This window comes from Etheostoma cragini, chromosome 20, assembly GCF_013103735.1.
Source record: "Etheostoma cragini isolate CJK2018 chromosome 20, CSU_Ecrag_1.0, whole genome shotgun sequence".
Lineage (NCBI taxonomy): Eukaryota > Metazoa > Chordata > Actinopteri > Perciformes > Percidae > Etheostoma > Etheostoma cragini.
The window spans coordinates 19,412,162-19,434,497 of NC_048426.1; the positions used below are offsets into that span (position 1 = coordinate 19,412,162).

Here is a 22,336-nt window from a genome sequence, read left to right on the forward strand (position 1 = left end):
TATAATTGCCGAGATGAAGGTTTGTTGAAGCTAATATTTTTAAATTTAGAAATTACAGAAAAAAGCATGTCCATTTAGCTTGAAGACTAGCCAGCTTGTCTCCCTGTTAAAGACATTGTGGTAAATGTAAGGGCTCTGGAGTCTATGCATTACCAAGCCAAAGTAGAGTAACTGCAGCCTGAGCAGCAAGACAAAGCCACAATTTACTTACTCCACAGTTTAAGTGCAGTTAGGCTACTGCAGTTGGGTTTGATTCATGGACCCATGTTGTTTACACAGAAATTATGATTTTTTATATTGAATAATAGTTTTTATTCAGTAAAACAGATGTCAAAAGGCAGGTTCAGGTTGTGACTCAGTGTCCACGACCTACGTAGGCCAGTAACAGCCTTTAGTCGCTAGGCTTTGTATAGCTTAAAGCCTAGCCGAGTATGTATTAAGCAGAAGCTTGCCATAGCAGACGAATAGTCCCAGAGCCCCTATAAGCACATAATCCTACATTATATTCCAGATGAGAAACAATTGTAATCAAGGCAGTCCACTAACTGGAGATTCAAAGCCATGTGGCCGTACCTTCTTAGACACAAGTATACATTACTGGCATGACTTGGAGACCCTGTTCTTTAACTACACAACAAAGGGGGCATGCATATTCCTTAAGTCACCAAGTAAGTACTTTACCTTCCACAAATGGCTTGAAAAAATAACAGAGGCGGGGAATTTAAGAATGTCAAAAAAGTAAGCCATTTCAAACTTTAGCATCACTCCTACACAGATGCACATTCAGCACAGACACACATAAAACATGGCTCAGTGCAAGTAGGGCTTCCTCTAAAATCCCATTGCTAGTGACTTAGCCCCACTTAAGCTCCTTTCACACCAACAGACGCAGCAAAAAAAGATACACTGCAAAAGGCCACCCTGCTGGTTTTGGAGCCTTTCACAGTGTCCCATTGAAAAGCCAATGAACACCACAAAATGCTGCTATGCCTTTTGGTCAAAAACCCGGAATATTTGATATAAAGTACTATTAAAGTGAAAACCCTCTGACATATTTTGATGTTTTGGCTTTTCTTGAGTTGAAAACCCACTGAGGAGGATTTGGAACACAATGGGCCTGTGGCACAAAGGGCCTGTGAATAAAGTGTCAAGAAAGAGTCAAGAATGCAGCAATTCTTTTTCTCATTTCTATTCAGTTTTATAGCAGATGACAGAGATGTATGCCTCATACAGTATAAAAATGATCTTGACCCACAAGCAAGACTTGTACCAAGCTTTTTTTGCTTCTTCTTCACAGATTATAGATCACAAGTTATAAAAAATGTATAATATATAATGCCTTGGCTTTTCTGGACACTGAAGCACCTTCCTTACTGACTCATGATATATTAAAGTGTTGGACTTTCAGAAGACAGGTTCATCCCTCTGAATGAAAATGCATTTAGAATCCCCTCAGTAACACGGTGGCTGTTGTGCACAATAAGGTTTGTGTTTTACTGAATCCTTCCGTTTTACAGACAGGTTTAAGGATTGGGATAACTGTGGATCTGAGCAGAGTTCAGCCATTAACATTTGGTGGCAGTATTACCATTACCCAAACCTGTTGCTAAGAAACTGGTGAACCACTTTTAGAAACCTCTCTATAGCTTTCCTATCATCTTTCTTGTTTTTACTTTAATACTGCATGGTTAAACTTTCATTACACTTGAGTTTTTATGTAATAATAATTCTTGTGCTTTGTTTGGTACTGTCAATAGGTTGACGAACCCTCTAGTACCAAAATACTTCTGCTGGTTTATGAATCACTAAACGGTTTAGGGCCAAAATACATTTCTGATTTGCTAGTGAACTATGAACCACCCAGACCTCTCAGATTTTGAGAAGTTTGCCGTGATTAAACTAAGCCTTATAGTGACGACTATATTGTAGTGTAAAGTGAAGTACTTCCACCCTTAATTATGGGTAACCAGAGCACAAAGTCACATGGTCCTGCAGGAGACGTGATGCATGAGCTGGTGAAGACGTATGGTTCTGCCTGTGTAGCGGGCCTACCTTATTAACAAAGTTTGGGTTTCCACAAAATATCGTGCCCCGATAACGTGTGTGGGGCAGCGGCTTGTACACTGTCCCTCCCATACTAGCAGCCTAAAATCTGCTATTGTATCTGCTTTTATATGTTTAACTGTTTTTAACTGCTCTTTAATGTTTCATTTCTTGTACTGCACTGTAACTTTTATTATTTTAATCTTTTTATGTAAAGCACTTTGAATTGCCCTGTTGCTGGCTGTGCTGTACAAATAAAGCTGCCTTGCCTTGCCTTACCTTGTTTTGCAGGTAATGCCAATCCCATTCAAAGTAAATAATGGATCAGAATTACTAATTACTAATTAAGAGTTACTAGCTAAATGGTGCAAGAAAGACTAATTGCCAATGAAATACAATACAAATCTGCCCGTGTCAAATCCTCCCATGAGAGTAATTGCTTTGTTTTTGTTTTTTGATAATTTGCTGACAGACAGCAATGCACATTACATTCAAAGATGCACAGAGCGACAACATTAATCTGTAAAAGGGTGTCGGATTATTGATCAATACCAGTGACTCAACAGTTTCTTGGCCAAGTGCTGAGATGTCTGGTTTGTAAACTCATTCTCCAAAACATATTCATTTTTTTGGAACAATAACCTCCCACTCAGCAGAATCATAAGACATTCCAAATGCCTGGGTCTCTGCTTCATTCGGATCCCTCGCTTTGAGCTCTCACCACACATCAATGCGGATCATTTGAACATATGTCTATTCATAGTTGCTGTGGATTTCAATGTGCATAAAGAAGAGCTTTACCACTAAAAACTGCAGAGAAACATCCGAATCAGCAACAAGGACAAACTAATCAAATAAAAAAATGTTGTATTCCCAATTAATGCGTAATTGTGAAAGGTCATGCTTAAAAGCCTGGGAGTGTGGTCTAGATCTGAGGTTCTCAAGCTTTTTCAATCGTTTTTTAAGCTTTTCAAATGTTTTTTTAGGCAAAGTAAGCTACCTCCTGACCAGCGCAAAACATTTTTGGAAGAAAACAGTTAATATAAAGAGGTATAATACAGCACTGGCAGTAAAAGATTTACTAAACATGAACCTTGTCGATGAAAAACATTTATATGCTACACTTCAAATGTTTGAAATCCATAACCAAATTCATTCATTATTATAGTATAACGCATCACAGAATACATGCATGACATATTTTTAAATTAATATGTTGCAAAAATCTCACATTGCAGTACTCCAAAGTACCCGTAGGGGTACCTGTACCCCATTTGAGAAACACTGGTCTAGATTAACCGCAGCACATTTCCAGGGTAAAGCCTGAGACTGGCTTTGCCTTTTCATTTCCATTTTCTGGGTGTTTTTGTTCTCAAAATCCCTTTGCTACGGGAAACATTAACAGCCTTCGGGCTAGCAAGCTACATGCTGAAAATGGCTAGTTTTGATTGTGCAACAAGGCCGGCCTGCTTGGTTCTTTCATTGAATGATTGTAAAGATGTACAAAGAATATGTATACGGGACAGAATGGTGAAGATTGCTGTGGATGAAATGCACATGGCAATACACTGGTAAGAGCAAATGAAGTTTAACCATGTATCCTGCTCATTTAAATAGCTCACGTTACTGTATTGTGTGAACAGTTGACTTAATTTACTATTTTATGTGGCACTTTCTTGTTCCTGTGTTCCACCAAAACCAGTTTCTTTCCGAGACCATTTTACATAGCCCCTGTTGCTGTGTCCAGAGCTAAGTACTGCCAAAGAAGATTGTGATTGGTATAAAAAAAATGCTAACAAGCCAGAGCTTTGTTTATTACATCTATCCCAGAATGTATCTGTGGTGGAGTCAGACGATTAATATGTCAAATATTTTTCTTGTTAATCATTCTAGGAAATTAGAAATAGTGACCTTGTGCTGTTAAGGTGACATCTTCAATTACCAAATACCTGGATTATTTAATTATATTAATAGTACCTTCCCCAAACTTTCATCTGGCACATTTACTGTTGGCCGACTACGACTTGGCCACACAGCCGGTTTTATATCTCCTTCGAAGAGTGACTTAATGCTAGTCTTCAAAGTGAAGCATAGTTGAATCAGAGCAGCAGTTGTAGCCAGTCAATTCAGCCTGGTCACAAGCACAGTCCTTTTACCAGGTAGTCTGGGGATTTACTGGCAATTCAGACTCTAAAGAGGTTCTCCTGACAGGAACATCCCTTTTTTTCAAACAGTAATGCCAGACAGCTGTTCAGTATTTTGCGTCAGTTCACTTGCTAAATCAACACAGGCCTAATCTCCTGCTGTTAAATAAAGTTGTATCTATTTACTTCATTTTAAATTATTTAATTCATTTGGGATTAATGCCATTTTGATTTCATGACACAGGTGGTCCAGCTAAGTGTAATCCACTCAGAATAATACTGTTATTTGTTCCAGACTGTTAAATCCATTGAGCTGCATTTGGATATGTCAGGAGAATAAATACTTTTTCACCAGCAATGATTTTTACCGGAGATGGCAAAACACAAAAAAAAGGAAAGACAAGCATAAGAAGGAGCTGAATGAAAGTTTACAGATGTTTGCATAAAGAAAATGAGAGCTTATGTTTTATAATAGGATGGTTGAGGGGAAAAAAAGAGGAAGGGAAGGTAGTTAGGGAAATTTAGTTTGGCCCAACTGACTCCAGATACAGGCTTGTTTCTTCGGTCATTTGAGAGATGTGATCATGAAAGGAAACTGCACTTCCACACAATAGAACTAAGGATTAACTGCACTTATACCATGGCCACTATAAACTCTTGATGTTGATAGGCTGGCAGGTGTGGATAAGCTTTTATTAACCCGTCAGTAGAACTGGAAGCCTAAAACGGAGGTGTTTTTGTGCAGTTAAAAATGATTAAATTGTGAGTGAAAACACCAACAAGATAGGGTTCATGGAGATCGTTAAAATTAATGTTAGCTTCCCTACAGTTGTCAGAGAAGCTTAAACTTCTTATATTTCCTTCTAACATTTGTATTCTCAGTAACGTGACAATCTGCAAGAAACAGGTTGCTTATAATTCACTAAACTAGTAGTGACAGAACTGTTTGGCTTATCAATGCCATTAGCATCATGGCTAACACTATTGTTACCTAGTTCATGACAAATTGTTTGGCTGTGCTTTCTATCATGATGTCATTGTGCTAACAGAGCACCATTAGCCTTTACAACAGAGCCCCTTCAATACACTTGTTAGATGTTTCATTACAGAGTTCTCTGTTGTTTCCTGTTTGTTGCTGTGTGTGTGGTGGAAAACAATAGTAAACAGAGAGCGGTATGCCAGAAATGCAATGCGCCTGACGTAGGTCCCCTTCAAGGCCAGGCTGAGGTTGAAGTCCCTCTAGTGGACAGAACGTGTAACAACAACCACATGCTTACAGTGGCATTGACAATGCATACGCATGAGTAGTGTAGTACATATTTAGAAAAAGCTGCATATGAGCATTAAATATTAAAATATTTGAAAAATAACAAATTAAATTTGAATGGTATTATAGAGAAAGACTGACACCCCTAACACCTCTAATATAGCTGCAGCAACACTTCTGGCAATACTTTCTTTTTCATATATCCATTTTTACAGATGTTAACCCTGCACACAAATGTACCTTTTTTTTCACATGGCATAACGTCTGTGGATGTTTAATAATGAAAATATTCTGTAATAGAACTTGCACTGTTCCATACTTCGCAGAGTCACCTTCTGTCAACACTAATTAGACTTGTGATTTTTCTTTGCATGCTAAAACACTGCCTAACTATTTTAAAACCAATTCCTGGAACTAAGAAATAAAGATAATATAAATTAAGTAAAGAACCAACAGCATTTGTGGATACTTCTACGAGCTAGCAAGACAACATTCATAATTAGCTCTTAAGTTGACCCAAATGTCTCTGTCCAACCATCCTTAATTTAAAGACTCATTTTCAGTTTGGGGTGATCAGATATCTCTGGTCCTAGCTACTAAGACAGAACTGGATCTCAGCCAAAATCATTTCTGCAAACCTTGAAAAAATAGCAAATAGTTGGAGAAGAAAGAAGGAGAAGACAGTCCACCACAGAGACAAAAATGCCTTTGATCTGCAGCTCCATGAAACTGGCCAGCCTACACACACATGCACGCATGGTGTGTGTGCGTGTATGAGTGTGTGTATAATTATGTATCTCTCAACAAAATGTCAGTGGACTTCAAAGGACATCATACAAGTACACATACACACACACTGCACATTCCATTATTTTAAGAAATAGGCCAGAATATATTTTGCAGCAGTGTTTTGTGCTGTGCTGTGCTGTGTGTGCAGGTGTTTGTGTGTGTGTGTGCATTTGCTTGTGTGCGTATGTATTTGGGTATTTATTCCCATGTAAAGTAGCGTGCACACACACACGCACACACACACACACACACAGACGCACGCACACGCACACGCACACACACACACACACACACACACACACACACACAGTAATGCAGCTACAAGGTCCCAAGATAAAGATACAAATGTCAATGTAAAAATTCCACTCAACACACTAAATATCTCATCTTAAGCATAGGACCTGACGACTTGACAACCTAACTGGACAAATAACGCAAGAAAACTTTCTCCAGGCATGACAGTCAGAAAGAAGCAACTGAGAATACATATTTGGAAATACGCAAGACTATGAAAACAGTCACATGTCTAGGCAACCGCAGAACGATCTCAAAGAACGGGCAAATTCCCGTTGCTGTTCGAAAACAGAAAATGTAAATTAAGTATTTTACAAAGAGAACTAAAGAAGAGAGAACTTCATCAGAGTGACATACTTAGATACTCAGAAAAAACTGAGCACCCACAGGGAAATGACACAAGGATGACCATATGGATAGAACAGTAACATTGTCAATGGAAGATAGACAGAGGATGGAGACAGTGTCACAGCAGTGACTTTTAAAAGTGAATTAAAGTTGAGTCTATATTTACTTTCTTGGTGTCATCTGACAAGTCCCTTCATGTTTTATTGATTTTGTGTCCCTTCTCACCAAGGTTAACTGGCACAAGGAAAAAACACGCTTTAAACAAATAAATTAATAAATAAATAAGCAAGGCCATTGTAAAGTGAGCTAACCCGTAAAACCCTGTTATAGGCCGTGTAAAATGTATGAATGAAGGCAGCATAAAAAGGACACAGGTAGTAGCAAAGGGACATTGCACACGTTTGTTGAGTCTGCCTATAATCGTAAATGTGAATCAAATGTAGTTCACTCAGGAACGCTCTGGTCATAGATTTGACCGTTTATTGCAACAAATGGAAATACAGCTATGCTTGGCTTTGATGGCTCCCTGGACCAGCCAAGCAGCATGCTGAGCTGAAAGGGGAGCACAATGTAGAACGTCCCACCCCACCCCCTCCCCCCTCCACCCCACCCCTTTGTAAAAAAAAGAGTGTGCCAAAAGAAAGACGTTGAAGACCATTTTGAACTTGAACTAGGAAAGTGGAGGCTGTGGTGGTGGAGGCAAAATGTCGCCAGCAGCAGCAGTGGGTGAGTGAAGCAGCGTCAGTGAGAAGGGAGTCACATAAAGGACAGTTCTGATGTGCAAGAAGCTGCTCTTGGTGTGTGTCTGATAGGAATGATCATTTATAGGGGCGTATGACTTTCATGTCCTGCATGAACTCAATGGTCGATTGTATTACTTTGTCACTAGAGTGTAGCTTTAAAAAGTACTGATCCAAACGTGTGGGTATGTGGCAGGTGTGTGGCCTGACTCTACTTACAGTATGTTTAATAAAACCCACTTAGTCTTGTGTTTTTTTGGCAATAATTATTTACTTTGGCACTCATTTTAGATCTAGATTTATTGTTCAACAGGGATATTTGTTTTCACAGCCAGTACACAGACACATACAGGAGGTAGGGGTATTTTGGTCATCCGTTCTAATAGGCCATGAAATGTTTATATGTTTCGGGCACCCCCCGGGGAAAAATACATTTGGCTCAGCACTCACTCCCAACAAAACAGCAACAGTTTGCCCTTTGCGAAACGTTTTCTAATTGTATTTTCATTTCTCCTGCAAACACACAATGGAAATGTCCGGATTCCAGTCGCAGATAACAACGTTTGAAATAATTGTATTGAAAACGATGTGCTGGGACTAAATCAGCTGACCAATAGTACCAGGCTGTGTCGTATTTGCCTTGTCATGTTCCAACTCAGCTCAGTCATAATACGTGTCACTCTCATTCTTTACTAAAGTCTCTATTACTTTGTGGGTTCCAGCCGGGTATACAGTATGATGAGCTAAACACCTTGGTGTGCCAAAGTGATTTTTCTTTAACAAGAGAGTTTTAATATAATCCTTTGTCTGTTTTATTATTTATTCATGATTTGTCACCGGGCGGTACAGGGGGACAGAGAAAAGAAAGACAAACAAACAAACAACAGCAACAGAAGAATGACAAAGAGACAGCCAGCCGAACAACAGTAATAAACAGCTGATATAAGAACACAACTGAGGGAAAATGAAAAGGAGAAACAGTCAAACAAAGTAACAGGAAATATCTGTATTTAAAAAATGAAATTTTCTGCAAAATAATGTAAGGTCTTTTACATTCATTTGACGGTAAGTGTTCAGCAACTTTGCAGGGGACGCTGTTGCCTCGCCATTATATAGGCTACGCTGTCTGCGGGGAGTTTTGAAAAAGTGTAACCACACTTGCAACTGCTTTACCGGCCATTGCCGTGACTCACTGTGACTTTAACAAAGAACAAAGTCAACGATGTTTCGCTCTGTCCGCACCACAGCTGTGCCTGTGTTTGTGTGTGTGTTTGTGTGTGTGTGTGTGTGTGTTTGTGTTTGTGTTTGTGTTTGTGTGTGTGTGTGTGTGTGTGTGTGTGTCAGAGCTTAGCCCCGCTCTTTGTCAACATGGCAGAGAGACAGAACCCAATTTGGCACCATTTGATTTAAAGGGAATCGGTCCTCGGTAGTAACCAAGTAGTTTGGTTGGAAACTAAAAAAGTACCCAACCCTACCATTTATTCACTAAGTAACTAACACATTTTTTCCCAGGTTAATCTATATCTGATAACAATAATCAAAAGATCATAAAAAACAACAGCAAAAACTAGCAAGAAACAAACACATTTCTCACATATTGACTCATTGCTTCCATCTCAACTCAATTATTTGATTCATAAGCAGCCCAACCAAATCTGTGATTTATTGGGCATTAGTTGGAACATGTTTTCTAAACATGGAGCATTGGAAAATGCCTAACGTTACAGCCAAAATCCATTGCAAACATTTGAGATGTGTATCAATACTCACAAGTCTCATTAGCAGTTAGAGTGCTTCTGACTGCTTTTCCACACACATTTGCATCTCGCCTGTTAAGCCAACGTCTGGATACACATCAGAATACTTAGAGGGAAAAATACACCCCAGAATTAGCTCATTTAGTCATAATCATCTCGGAAAGAAATTGGATTGAGATTTGTGAACATTTATGTAAGGAGGAGACCAACTTGTTTATGTTTACGTACTGGAGCTGAATATGTAGGAACAGCTTATGGAAGTTCGGCTTTAAGGTCAAATTTGTTTCCACTCCTATATGGTGTTAAATCAGTGGTCTGTTCAGCCTGAGTGGGTAGCCTCGGAATTAATTAACATCCATGTATAACTCATATGTTTAGTTGTGCAATATCAACTGCAAGCCTATGGGGGAAAACACAAACAGTGTGGCTATAGTAGCAACGGGTTTGAATTAAAAGAGTCATCATACAAATGCATAAAACTGATCTACTTCTAAAGTTACCACTCAGATTGTTTTTTTTCCATGCATCATAATGCAAGATGCTCTGAAATAATTATTAAATACCACTTAATCTATACAATGCAGTAAAGGGAAGGATTTTTGACCAAAACCTCTCAAGGTTCAATGCATACAGCACATATTATCAGCTGGCCGTGGTCATGTTTTGCCTTGCCTCTTGAGCAGTATGTTAATTAATACATTAGGTATACAGACACACACACACACTGACAGACCAACACAAACATGACTATGTATGTGCATTTTGTAATTTCGATTAATGTGTTGCCAAAAATGCAGAATTGCTGATGCAGATGCATTATGTAAATGTTCTAACATGCTCGCTGTTGCAACATATGCGCCTCTAGTGAACATGACACACTATATGGGGCAAAGATTTCTTCCTATTGTCTTAACTTTTCAACTTCATCGCACACAAATCTTGAGATACCAGCTTCTGAAGACTTCTACAAATTGTCTTGGATAATACTTCAGCATTACACTGCTTTAAATGCCCATTTTGTGCACACAAATATTCATCAGTTGCATTCCCCTGATCCCATATTTGTTCATCTTGCGTACGAGCCACCTTTAAGCTCATGACCACCATGCCTCTCATAAACCTCAGCATGACACATTCTCTGAGAGATTACTCATTAATCCATCCACTAAAATTACATAATAATGCAGACCCACACTACCTATATTCACTTTGTCCTCCTCTCCCCCTACCAACCTTCACGGGCCCTCAGATCCACAACAGCCGGTCTCCTCTTTGTCCCCAAGTCAAAGCTCCGCAGTTTTGGGGACCGAGCCTTTTCCAGGGCAGCTCCAAGGCTGTGGAACTCCCTCCCCCATGAGATCCGCATCTCTGAGTCCCTCACCATTTTTCAGTCCCGTCTGAAGACCCATCTTTTCTGTTCTGCCTATCCTTAGTTTTTTTTTTTTTATAACTGTCTCTACTCTGTTAAGCGGCTTTGAGCTCGGGAAAAGCGCTATACAAATTCAATTTATTATTATTATTATTATTATTATATATGTATTGCATAAGATCAGTAGCACCCACCATCTGGTAACCGTGATGTTAGTAACCATCTCTATTGATAATAACCAACCTTTATTTCACTCAAGCTACTGCAAGCAAAATAACCCACACACACTGTCTAAACTATTTATTTTTAAGAATTTTCACATATGAACTTTGCATGGTTCATTAAAGTAATACATTGCACAATCACCGTTTGACTAATTGCATGTGAAATGCGCACTTACTTTACATGAAAATAACATGATTTCTTCTGATTTAACGGTTTAATATATTATTTTTTTTATTAAAACCACAGCAGATGTTGAATCTGACAAGGTAGAAAATACCCCTGAGAAAGAGAATGATCTATGACATGATACAAGAGTAGTTTAGATCCAGGTTAGAACATGGGAAAGCTGTGTCAATTACTAAACTTTTGGTTTTCATATAAGACACAATCAGGGCTGGAGAGCCAAATGGGGAAAAAAATGCAACGAGCATTGGGCTCCAGACCCTCAGCGGCCCAGAAGACCACATATGAATAGTCATTAAAGCACAACATGAACTGTAACGCCAAAGGCCTCACTTCAGGAACTGAATTGATATTACTTTGTGCACCTGGCTGGTTGGCTCTTCATCAAAATCTACATGGTGAACCTGAATAAATGTGTGTTTACAAAACATGGGGTCACTTGGAAAGCCACGACAAATCCTCGCCCCTGGCCTCCCTAGTGGGTTAATCCTGTGTTGACTATGTGGCGTTAGACAACACACATTTAACATGCATTATGTAGCTCTGTATCCAGTCTAAAATTAATATTTAAAACATAAAAAAAAAAACTACTATCAAGATAATTTCTAGTTCTGTAGCCCAGCTTTGGGTTGGAAATATATAAATATTCACCTAAAAATAATTCTTTTTTTTTCTTCACTGTCGGATCCCACAGAGGAGCAAGACGTCTAGTTCTGTATTAGTTCAGGCAGTACAGGGATTTCTGCTTGTGTCTTTTCTGTCTTTTTCTTGTACGACTTTACTTTGACCGAGCTGGTTGTATTATATTGGGTTAGGCAGAGCTAGGCTGTCTGCCAGACAGTGATGTAATTACATTGTTAACAGTCATTGTGTCAGGCACTGTGAGCTATACACAGGTCGTAGCCTTTACCTCTCTCACTTTCTGCGATGACATTACACTTGCTCTACCTTGCTCTCTCGCTCGCTCTCAGTCTCGGGCTGTCATCCTGGCGGACACTGAAAGCTTGCGACGGTGACAGTGACTTTGCCTCTGTTCAAAAGGCATTCCACTTGTAACTATCTACTGTCCTCTCTATCCGTGTATCTCGTTGTCTAGCGGACATTAAATTTGCTTACACATTATGTCATTGGTGTCAGTTTGTTTTCCATCTCTGTGATACAAAACGTCCCTACTCTGTCTCAGTATTCTTTTCTGTAGAGTGATAATAGAAGTCCTTCCCTGTCAAGCTGATACTTGCCCACAAAATCTAATTACCTTATCATTCTAACCAAATCAAATGTTTCTTACATTAGCATGCAACAGTGAATAAACTCAATTTCTGAATGCCGTTGATATGCAGTGGAAGCTGTATCAAAGGAATCTCTATAGCTGACTAGAGACATGACAGGGGCGATAATTTAATGAGTTCAGAAACAGAACAAAAGCAGAAAACAAGCATCGCACACTGTACTAGGCAGAGGTGTCAAGAGTCTTTACATTAAATTCTCAGGTATAAGTATAGACACAAGGGTTAAAAAATACTTCTGTAGAAGCTGAAGTATCCATTCAAGCTTTTTTTTTGAAGTACTGTGTGATGAAGTGGGTTTTCTCACCCCTTGTCCCATGCAGGTCATTAGTAAAGTAAACACACAGTCATCTTAGTCTCAGTTCCATTTTATTAGATTACAAGTTTAAACACGGTTTAAAGTTTCCCTGTATTGATACTTACAATTGTTTGTTCCTTTGTTCAGTTCCACCATGCAGGACAATTGTTTGGGGAGGGGCCGGCCTAAGTAGTTCCTGTTTTATAGGAATAGGGTGGTCATGGATGACATCACCGGGCCAAACCAAGTAGAGGGTTTTCTTGTGTTCAGGAATGTTTATTTTGGTTGTTTTTGGTTATTATATAAAAAAGGCATGAATAACCCTGACCTGTTTTGCAGTCAGTAAGATAGGAGGGAACTGGTAACAAAGTTCCATAGGTTAAGAGATTGTAAGGTATTAATGTCATGGAGTAGATCAACCTGCTCTAGGATGAGATGGACTGAAGCACAGGGGTGTGAATTGACAACCCTATATAAGTGGAAGGATTTGTGCTCCTAGAGAAAAACAGGGAGGTGAGGCTGTGCTGCTATGATCACATGCCTGTTGTTAGCGCTGCTACTTTTTTGAATATGTAATTGTTGTATGTTTTGATTGTTTGATTATCCATTGACTGCAGACCACTGCAAATAAATAATCAACTCTGGAAACATACAATGTCTGACTCTGCCTACCTACCACCATCCTAGCCACTCTCGCTAACTTACCACATACTGATTTCAAAAGTGTAAAAGTAATGTAAGGAGAAAAAATGCCATTAAGAACAGAAGCTTAGGCTGCGCCACAGAGGCCTACAGTGCACTACCCCACCTCCCCAAAAAACATTTTTATAAAGGCCATAATGACTTTAATGTCATATTAAAATGTTAAAAAATTTGGGATGCACCTGTTTCAGCCCCATATATGTCCATTGAAAATGAACACATTTTAGTGCAATGCAAATACATTAAAGAACCATAATTGTGTCATAATGTGCATTAACATGTGTTTCATGGAGTGGATGACATGATGACTAGTTGCCTAGAAGTATTGTAATGGTGCAAAAAGTCGAACTTCAGAGGCATGTTAACAACAGCCTTTATTGGAATGTAAATGTACATCCAAGCTTAGCTGCAGGAATCTGTGAGGGCAACAGATTCCCTCTCCAGATGGTGCAAGCTATCTGGATAGATTTTTTTTTTCTTTTTTTGAACAATGACAAGCCGAAATGAAAACAAGCCAAACTGAAATAGAGGTAACAAGGCTATTTTTAAAATATAAGGAGTAGAAGGTACAGATAATTGCGTGAAAAATGGAAGAAGTAGAAGTAAAAAGTTTGCTGTAAAATAATGTAAATATGTAAATTATAGACACCGAACATTTCTACTCAGTTTGGTGAGTATTTGGACTTTGTTACTTGACACCTCTGGTACTAGGTGAAAAAATAAAAGGTGAATGAATGATGAACATTTATTTTGGATGAGAAAAAGTGGGATGATGTGTTTAGTCACTATTATGTGTGCAGGAGTATGTAGTCTGCAAGAAATCCAACAAGATGGATCAAAGAGAAACAAAAACATTTTTCATTGTAAAATCTGAGACACATTGTAAGATCTGGTTGAATATGGCTAAAATGAATCTAGTCCTGGCAACAAGTCCTCCGAACCTTACGACGATATAGGTCATTTAATCCTACCCTCTACGACCCACAAACTAGCGCTCCTTGCACAAGCAAGAATGGAGTGTTTTATACTATACATTCAAATGCAACATGCCAACAGAAGCATTCTTACTTCACATAAAGTAGGGCGCTCTAAGTTAAATAAAATAAAGCTTATGAATAACTTTTACTGGCTATGCTTTGTTTATCTTTTAACACATGTTAAGGATTTTTTGCTCACAGTACTAACAATAAGTAGGCCCACTAAATGACACACGCACAGGCACAAACACACACACACACACACACACACACACACACACACACCCTGTAATTCAAGGTTACGGTTCAGGTATCTTTACCTCTGAGTACATTAGAAGGTGACATTGTTTTGGCAGAACAGGGGAGTAATTGCAGCTTGGGATCATTGTGTGTGTGTGTGTGTGTGTGTGTGTGTGTGTGTGTGTGTGTGTGTGTGTGTGTGTGTGTGTGTGTGTGTGTGTGTGTGTGTGTGTGTGTGTGTGTGTGTGTGTGTGTGTGTGTGTGTGTGTGTGTTTGTGTATGTGTGTGTGATTAATTAGAGCAGTGTCTTTAGCAATGTCAACCCAGAGATGATATATTAAAGCTACAAACAAAAAAAAGGCCCACAGACACCAACATAATGTACGCTCACACACACACAAACACACACACACACACAGTCCCCAACTCCACAGTGTGCTTGCACGTGGAGTACATTTAATGGGAATAATAAATGAAGTGAACTACTTCTATTTGAGAGAGCTTAGTACGCTGTAAAATTAATTTCACTTTCTTAACTGGCTATCACGGCTGCACACACAGACAAACACGCATGTACACAAACACACATACACACATAAATACACACACACACACACATACACACAAAGATACAAACACACACACACACACACACACACACACAGTCCCACTGCAACTTAAACACAAAATCATAGTCAAAGCTAATTCCTAACTATGTTGTGTGAAAATCTGGCAGCATGATTGCATATTATTAAATAATCACTTGACAATTACTCTGAACTCTTAATTATGTCTGAACGTATAAAAATAAGCTTGTGCAAACTCACACAAGCATGTGCCCTTTATAGCTCATCCATATTCTCATTTTCTCAGAAAGACACAACAGGGAGAGCCCGGTCTACCTTAGTCAATCTGCAGATTATTTAACAAACCCCTATCTGTCTGCTAAAATGGCACATGAAACAGTGTTTCCATGCTTTAGCCATGGAGGGAGCTACTTCTTATCTTCCTGAATAGCTAAGTGCACAAGAGCACAAACAGACACTGGGTTCCTCAGTCTAGCCCTTTTTTTTTCTACGGGCAAATAGGCAATCGCTCATTGCTGACACGCATTCTCCCACATGAAGAAACATTTATGCACACACCCACACAACTTTCATTTCTTTTTCTGACACACAGACAAACAGAAAAATACACACATAAACAATCTTTGGCTGCATCTTTATCAGACACACCATGTTTCACTAGCAAACTGTTAGATGTTGTAACATCTCTCCTCTCTAAAATATAACAGTTCAAAATTATGGAAAAAATTGAATACCATGTAATGCAATTAGCTGTCACTAATAAAGACATTTACAGTTTGTTAGTCACATGGGAGACATGGTTAGTCACTCGTTCCACGCGAGATTTAAATGTGACAAGACTTCCGGTCGAGGTAAAAAGTTTGTTACCTTGTTTCAAGCCATTCTAGCATGGTATAGTAAGCCTGCAGGAAGACTTAGCTCAATTTGTGCCAGTTCTCATTAATATTCAACGAGCTAAGCTGCTTGACTCTGATTGGCTAACAGCTAGTCAATGAGAGCCTTGCTATCAGCATTCTTCACCCAGCGCAACTAGGCAAGCTCATGAATAGTATTGAGCTCAGGCAACATGACGTCAGACTGACCAGCTATTGTAATTCTCCTGATTTCTCCTCTGATTTCTTTTCAGTGGCCGGAGCTGACAGAGGAAGAAGCAGATCATTTTCACATTTACAAAATAACAGAAACACATAGGGACTTATTTAACATATTTAAAAAAATGCAAGTAAAAACGGTTATGTGTGGCAGGGAACGTTTAAGCTTTGGCAGCTCACCACAATTTTGCTCCCCCCAAATTTCCACTAAATCAGGTTCTCTTCATGTTAAATTAAGTGACAAAAAGCTATTCCTACCTCCCACCTTGATAATGGATCTGCCACAAACATAGCGGCATAGTATTTTTAACTACATCTTGACTTTATAGTGAATAACACTTGACTTGGTTACTATTTTCAATCAAATTTTATTTTATTTATTGTGTCAAATCATAAGAAAAGTTATCTCATGACACTTTGCAGATAGTACAGTAGGTCTACAATAGTAGGTCTACAAGACATTAGAATTTACAGACCCAACAATTCCCACAAGACTATGTATTTGGTGTGGCAAAGAAAAACTTCTTTTTAACATACATAAATCTCTAACAGAACGTTGGTCTCGGTGGGCGGCCATCTGCCTCGACCGGTGTGAGTGAGAGAGAGAGAGAGAGAGAGAGAGAGAGAGAGAGAAGAAGAAACAGAGAGCAGCACAGCAACTACAATAATAATAATTATAGTAATATTACTCACAATAGTTATAGCTGTGGGTGTAATGGGATGACATGATGAGCAGTGGCAATTATAGTAACGGTAAATATAACAGAACGATGACTAATAGAGTGCATGAAGGTAATGTGTATACCTTAAATGTAGTGGAGCATCTGTATTTACTGTACTTTGAAACAATAACAGAGATACAAAGTGGTATTCCAATAAAAAACTCTTTGAGGTCATAGGAATAGTACGTAACAGTCCTTTAAAAATCCTTTAAAACACATTAGTTGAATTTGTTGAACAAAGGCTCTAGGAATATCAATTCAGTGTGCTATCAACCCTGTTAAACAGAGAGCGCCATAAATATTTAAAAAAATATAGAAAATGCTTTGTGAAAGTCTGTACTCTCCAGCTATTTCCAACATAAAGATTGTGCTACTAGAGGAAAGAACGCACTAGACCATATATACTCTAACATCAAGAAAGAAAACAGAACTGCGCCTCTCCCTCACCTGGACCAGTTGGATCACATCCCACTACTCCTAAGCCCAGCTAGGGTTGTGCTGATGGACGATATATCATCCTAGTGGACGAGAAATTGACAACTGTGTCAGTCTTAAACTAACAAAGACCTTTGCGTCGGGCTTTGCACTGTGCTGCCACTTAATTGGAAGCTACTGCCCCCCCTTACATGCAACCTATGTGTAGTGATACAATCTCTCCATCTTTCCCTGTCAGTATAGTAGCTCAGCCCACCTGGACTAGTAACGCATCAGCATGCGGTAAGGTCGTGATCTGCGCCTCGGCTTGGACACAGCGGTGTAATGAAATGCTATCACACTTTCCTTTACCCCTTATTGGACCAACTTTGTGGATTCCACTGTGTGCGTGGATTATGAATGCACGTTAGCAACAGTAGGCTAATTCACAAGGGGGCTATTTTATGTGTGAGCTAATAATTTCACATCTGTTTATGTGCAGAGTTATGTTTCTGTTTATTGAATGGGTTATTCATGGCAAATAAACCAAGAATGTAGTTTAATCTCAGTAATGATGGCATATTAGGTAATTACTGTCACCCTGTTAAAGGTAAACATTCCACTGTACTGTCGTTACGCGGATCACCAAGATCTGATTGAGTCTACACTTTACGGCACCGTAGTTAAGTAAAAGTAGGTCAAGTTGTAATGTACTGCCCCTACCAGCGGCAGCATGTAATACTGTCTATTTACAGAGGGCATTTAAATGTCACCTTGTTTCTATGTTAACTCTTAGCCCACGGTATAAGCAAAAAAAAACAACATCTACCCTCCCCCCCATTTTACTGTAAACATTGTCCACTGCCAATTTAAGGGACATCGCCCAACCCTAATCCCAGCATACATCCAACACAGAAGGACTGTGTCCCAGTAGGAGGACTATCAAAACCTGGCCTGACACTGCCCTAGCCCAGCTCCGGGACTGCTTCCAACAAGGACATGGCTGTGTGAAATGTTACAGAACAGAGCCCAATGCTTAGTATTTCATCTGGTTTGTACACTGCACAATTTACATTACATCAGAGGTGTACAACTGAACGTTTACTCAATGAGTACAATTTACCTCCACTAGTTTAATTAGTATTTTGTATGTCTTTGAATTGTTTTTACTTGAATACTTTTGTATATTTTAAAGAAACTAAATAATTCATTCAACATTGTTCCCACTATTAGTATCAGTGATTAGGTAACTCAGACATTTAAAAACATATTTTTAAAGGTTATAGTCTAACTATGGATATCGTCAAAATCGCCAAAAATATAGCATTAAAGATGGAGATTTACTAGAGGTCCTGTACAGTAATATAAGATATTGTTAGAACTACTAAAACATTTTAAATCCAAGTTCAGCCTGAAGCACACCCTCTTTTCCAACCTCCTTGTTACATACCATTGTTATCTCATGTGGATCCCACCACATTTTGTAAAAAAACACAAGTAGCTTTCAGGTAGGAGTTGTAGGAGTCATCTAATGTAGCAGCTCTATGATGCAGTAAATTAAGTTTCAATTGCAAACATACATGAGAGAGGTTTTAATTCTGAAGACAGATTTCTGGCAACCTGTGCCCGAAGGCAGCATGATCCTTAAACCAGAAACCTGATCTTCCAACTGCAAATCTACTTCTGTCCTCCAGTGTGTGTGTGTGTGTGTGTGTGTGTGTGTGTGTGTGTGTGTGTGTGTGTGTGTGTGTGTATGCAGGTCTGAGTTTGTTGATGGTTTTATGTCTTTTCACAGTACCAGGGGAGATTCTTCTGCTAAGAAGTTCTAAAAGCTTCTAATGCAACAGTGACAGGTCGTATTTGTGTGTGCGTGTGTGTGTGTGTGTGTGTGTGTAAGGGTGTGTGTTCCGCTTCATTCAAGCATACAAGCTGCTGCCCACCAAGCATGCCACAAAGAGCAACCATGTCACAACACCTTTCCTGTAGACTGATCACGCACAGACCTGAACACACACACTTTTAAGCAGTCACGCACACACACTCACTCTCAACTGCCAGTGTATACAACTAATTACTTATTTCACACAAAGACAATGGTGCACACACAGTTTCCAACCAGTGATGGATCTGCTGCATACTGACTGATGGCCGCAAGGTCAAATCGGGAGAGAGGAAGAAAGGTAGAGAGACACAGAGGAAACAAGAGTGGGGAATGGTGTGTTCCCACTTCTACCAGTGTGTCATTACTGGGTGATTCTGGTGGTAATGACCCGGTAACTCTAACACCTGTCAACCTTACATACACACCATGTTATTGCTCTCTTTTCTCTTCATTTATCCCATCCTTATCTGTGGGTAGTGGCCTCAATCACTATGACTCAAAAAAAAGGGTCCGGGGCCACCCAGGGACCAGAACTTTCTACCTTTTAGAGGATAAAATGATATTTACTCTGATCATTTTGAAGTTCTATATTTTAATTAACCTGGCTCCACTCTCCTACGTACTTCCGCTCAATTTTTATTTTCCTGCAAGACCTGTCTGGGTTTACGGTATATTCTTGGGTTTTCTATGGCCAAATCTTTGCCGGTCCAATCAACGAACAGAGGGAGTGGGTGAGAACGAGGATGTTGAGGTTGTTTTGAGTTGTAAAGCCAATCGGTCCGTTGTGGTAACGCTGCCGAATATCCAGAAAGTAAATCCCATGCAAGAACAATCTTTTGTGAGTTTTGTTGGTGGCCATGATGTTGTGGCCCACCTCCCCAAGGGGTTTGGGAGAAGTTTGATTTTCTAGCTTGCCTCGTTAGTGGTGAAGGCGTTGGCTAAGGCGAACGCTAGCGATGCTGAGCTGACGTCACGACTAAACGTTTGTAATCGGTTATGTAGATCCAGAGTGGCTCTGGGCAGATCCAATCATTTTGAACTTCAACAGAGTACCCGCCTTCAAGGAAGTTAATCCTTGTCCATGGAGAGTTGCCAGACTCTCTGTCCAGATGAAATGTACCAGAGTCTGGGACGACCAGGCTAAATTTTACTACCTAGTTGTTGTTGTTTTTTCACTTATCACTTGAACTTATCACTTATCTCATGTGAGTCTATTTAGGGAATAAATACACTTTAAAATCCTCAACTGTGTAGAATTGGAAGCAAAAATCTACTGTTAAGAATTCCAAGAGCAAGAAATTTGAACAAAGTGTGGTCATACTCCTCAATTGGCAGGATAGTGTAAACGTTTAGTTGCACTGGAAAGCTCCCAGTATGGATGAATGAATGAAAGCCACAAATATGCTGTACGAGAACACTGAACTCAGCAAACACCTTTCTTGGACACATGACAAATGATCTTACAACTGCAGTTGCAGTCCAGCGAGAAGCGACGGCTAGGAAATACATGTTATTATTCAGCCCATGCTCGGTCCAGTTTGGCGTTCATAGGCAACTGGCACGTTGTGTGAAATCTGGCCTCTATTGATGGCAGCATAATGGAAGAAGATGAGATGATCAGGTTGTTAATGTGCATTTGAGATTGCCAATAGAACATGAGTTTGTAAGGATATGCAAAATGGGTCAGGAATTACATTTATATTGGACAAATCCATACCTCAGGATGTACTGTACGTCCGGTGCCAACCTTCAGTGACAATGCAGGAAGGGGTGGTGGATAGTGTGAAGCATGTCTGATTTCATGCAGAAATTGACCCCCGTCACAAACCTGCAAGTAATAATTGTCTTTTTTTATTAACCGTAACCGTGAACTTTTTCTGACCTCAAAAAGTGTTTACCTTTAACAACAATCAAACTTAAACCAAATCAAATGATCCTAATATATACAATAACAAAGTTGCCATGCACATACAGTAAAGAGCAAGAACCAGAAAAAACATGGGCAATTGAAAAAATAATGTTGACACTAAGCACAAAATCCGGAATCTTGTCTGAAGATATGATTGAATGGCTACAGACAGAAACTGTGAGATCTTTTTAAAACAAACTATTGTTTTATGTTTTAACCGTTCTATACCAAAACATTATCCAATGTGATAAAAGTTTAATTATAATAAAATAGTATATGTAATTCATTCCTATAAAATGTACGGTTGCATATGTCAGAGTAGAATTGCCATACACAGTATTTCTAAAAAAGTAAATTAAATGGAATTGAGAAAAATAAAGCATAATCAGTAGTGTGTGCAAAAAAATCAATTCACATTGTGGTTAGGGTTAGACAATTGTGTCACTGGGGAAGACGACTTACTGGAAGAAGACAGAATTTGAATCCTAATATCAATATAGCTCAGAAAGTTGATACACTGCAGTGTATTGTTTCTTTTTCCAGTCGAGTTTGCATCAATCTCCATCTATACACCACATACATGACAACAATATGACCGTAAAGGGGTACTCCAGCAACATCAAACATCAGATCCATAATTGCATGAACTGATGTAAAAGTAAAAGTTCACTATCATAACAACAGAGCTTGAAGTAGCCTGACTTTTAAGTCATGTGTAAATAAGTTAAGCTACAAAATGATAGATCTTACAGTGAAATTCCTATAATGCAACTAATAATAATCTTTCTGTACAAACTCCCTGACTTGTCAATGGTCATATCTTTTAAACTCCACACATCCGATTTGTAGTGCAGGCAGGAAATAAAGCTGATAATGATTACATCATCAGGGTTGTTTTCTCAGACAAAGCTCCTCCAATGATCTTAAACAACTGTTTTCACAGGTTGACAATGACTTCCCAGGATAATAAACTGATCTTACTGTAATGTGTGAAATCAGTGATGAGCCCCTTTGATATTTTATTTGTCCTAGGATACGGGGATTGAAAGAACATTTACTGATTAGAAAT

General features: G+C 39.1%; 1 protein-coding gene across 3 annotated transcripts in view; it reads right to left on the minus strand.

Annotated features, from left to right (window-relative positions):
• Nucleotides 1–22,336, minus strand: part of lrfn5a (leucine rich repeat and fibronectin type III domain containing 5a) — a 113,503-nt gene that overhangs the window by 66,743 nt on the left and 24,424 nt on the right. Inside the window, exons 1-2 of one of the 3 annotated variants that reach the window (XM_034858401.1) lie at nt 21,730–21,806; nt 21,076–21,186 (exon numbers count right to left, since the gene is read on the minus strand). The exons of 1 other annotated variant lie outside the window; for it this stretch is intronic. The gene's annotated coding sequence lies outside the window, so the exon portion shown is untranslated. Of the gene's footprint in view, nt 1–21,075; nt 21,187–21,729; nt 21,807–22,336 lie in introns of those variants that run through there. One more of the 3 variants, XM_034858399.1, reaches the window with a different exon arrangement.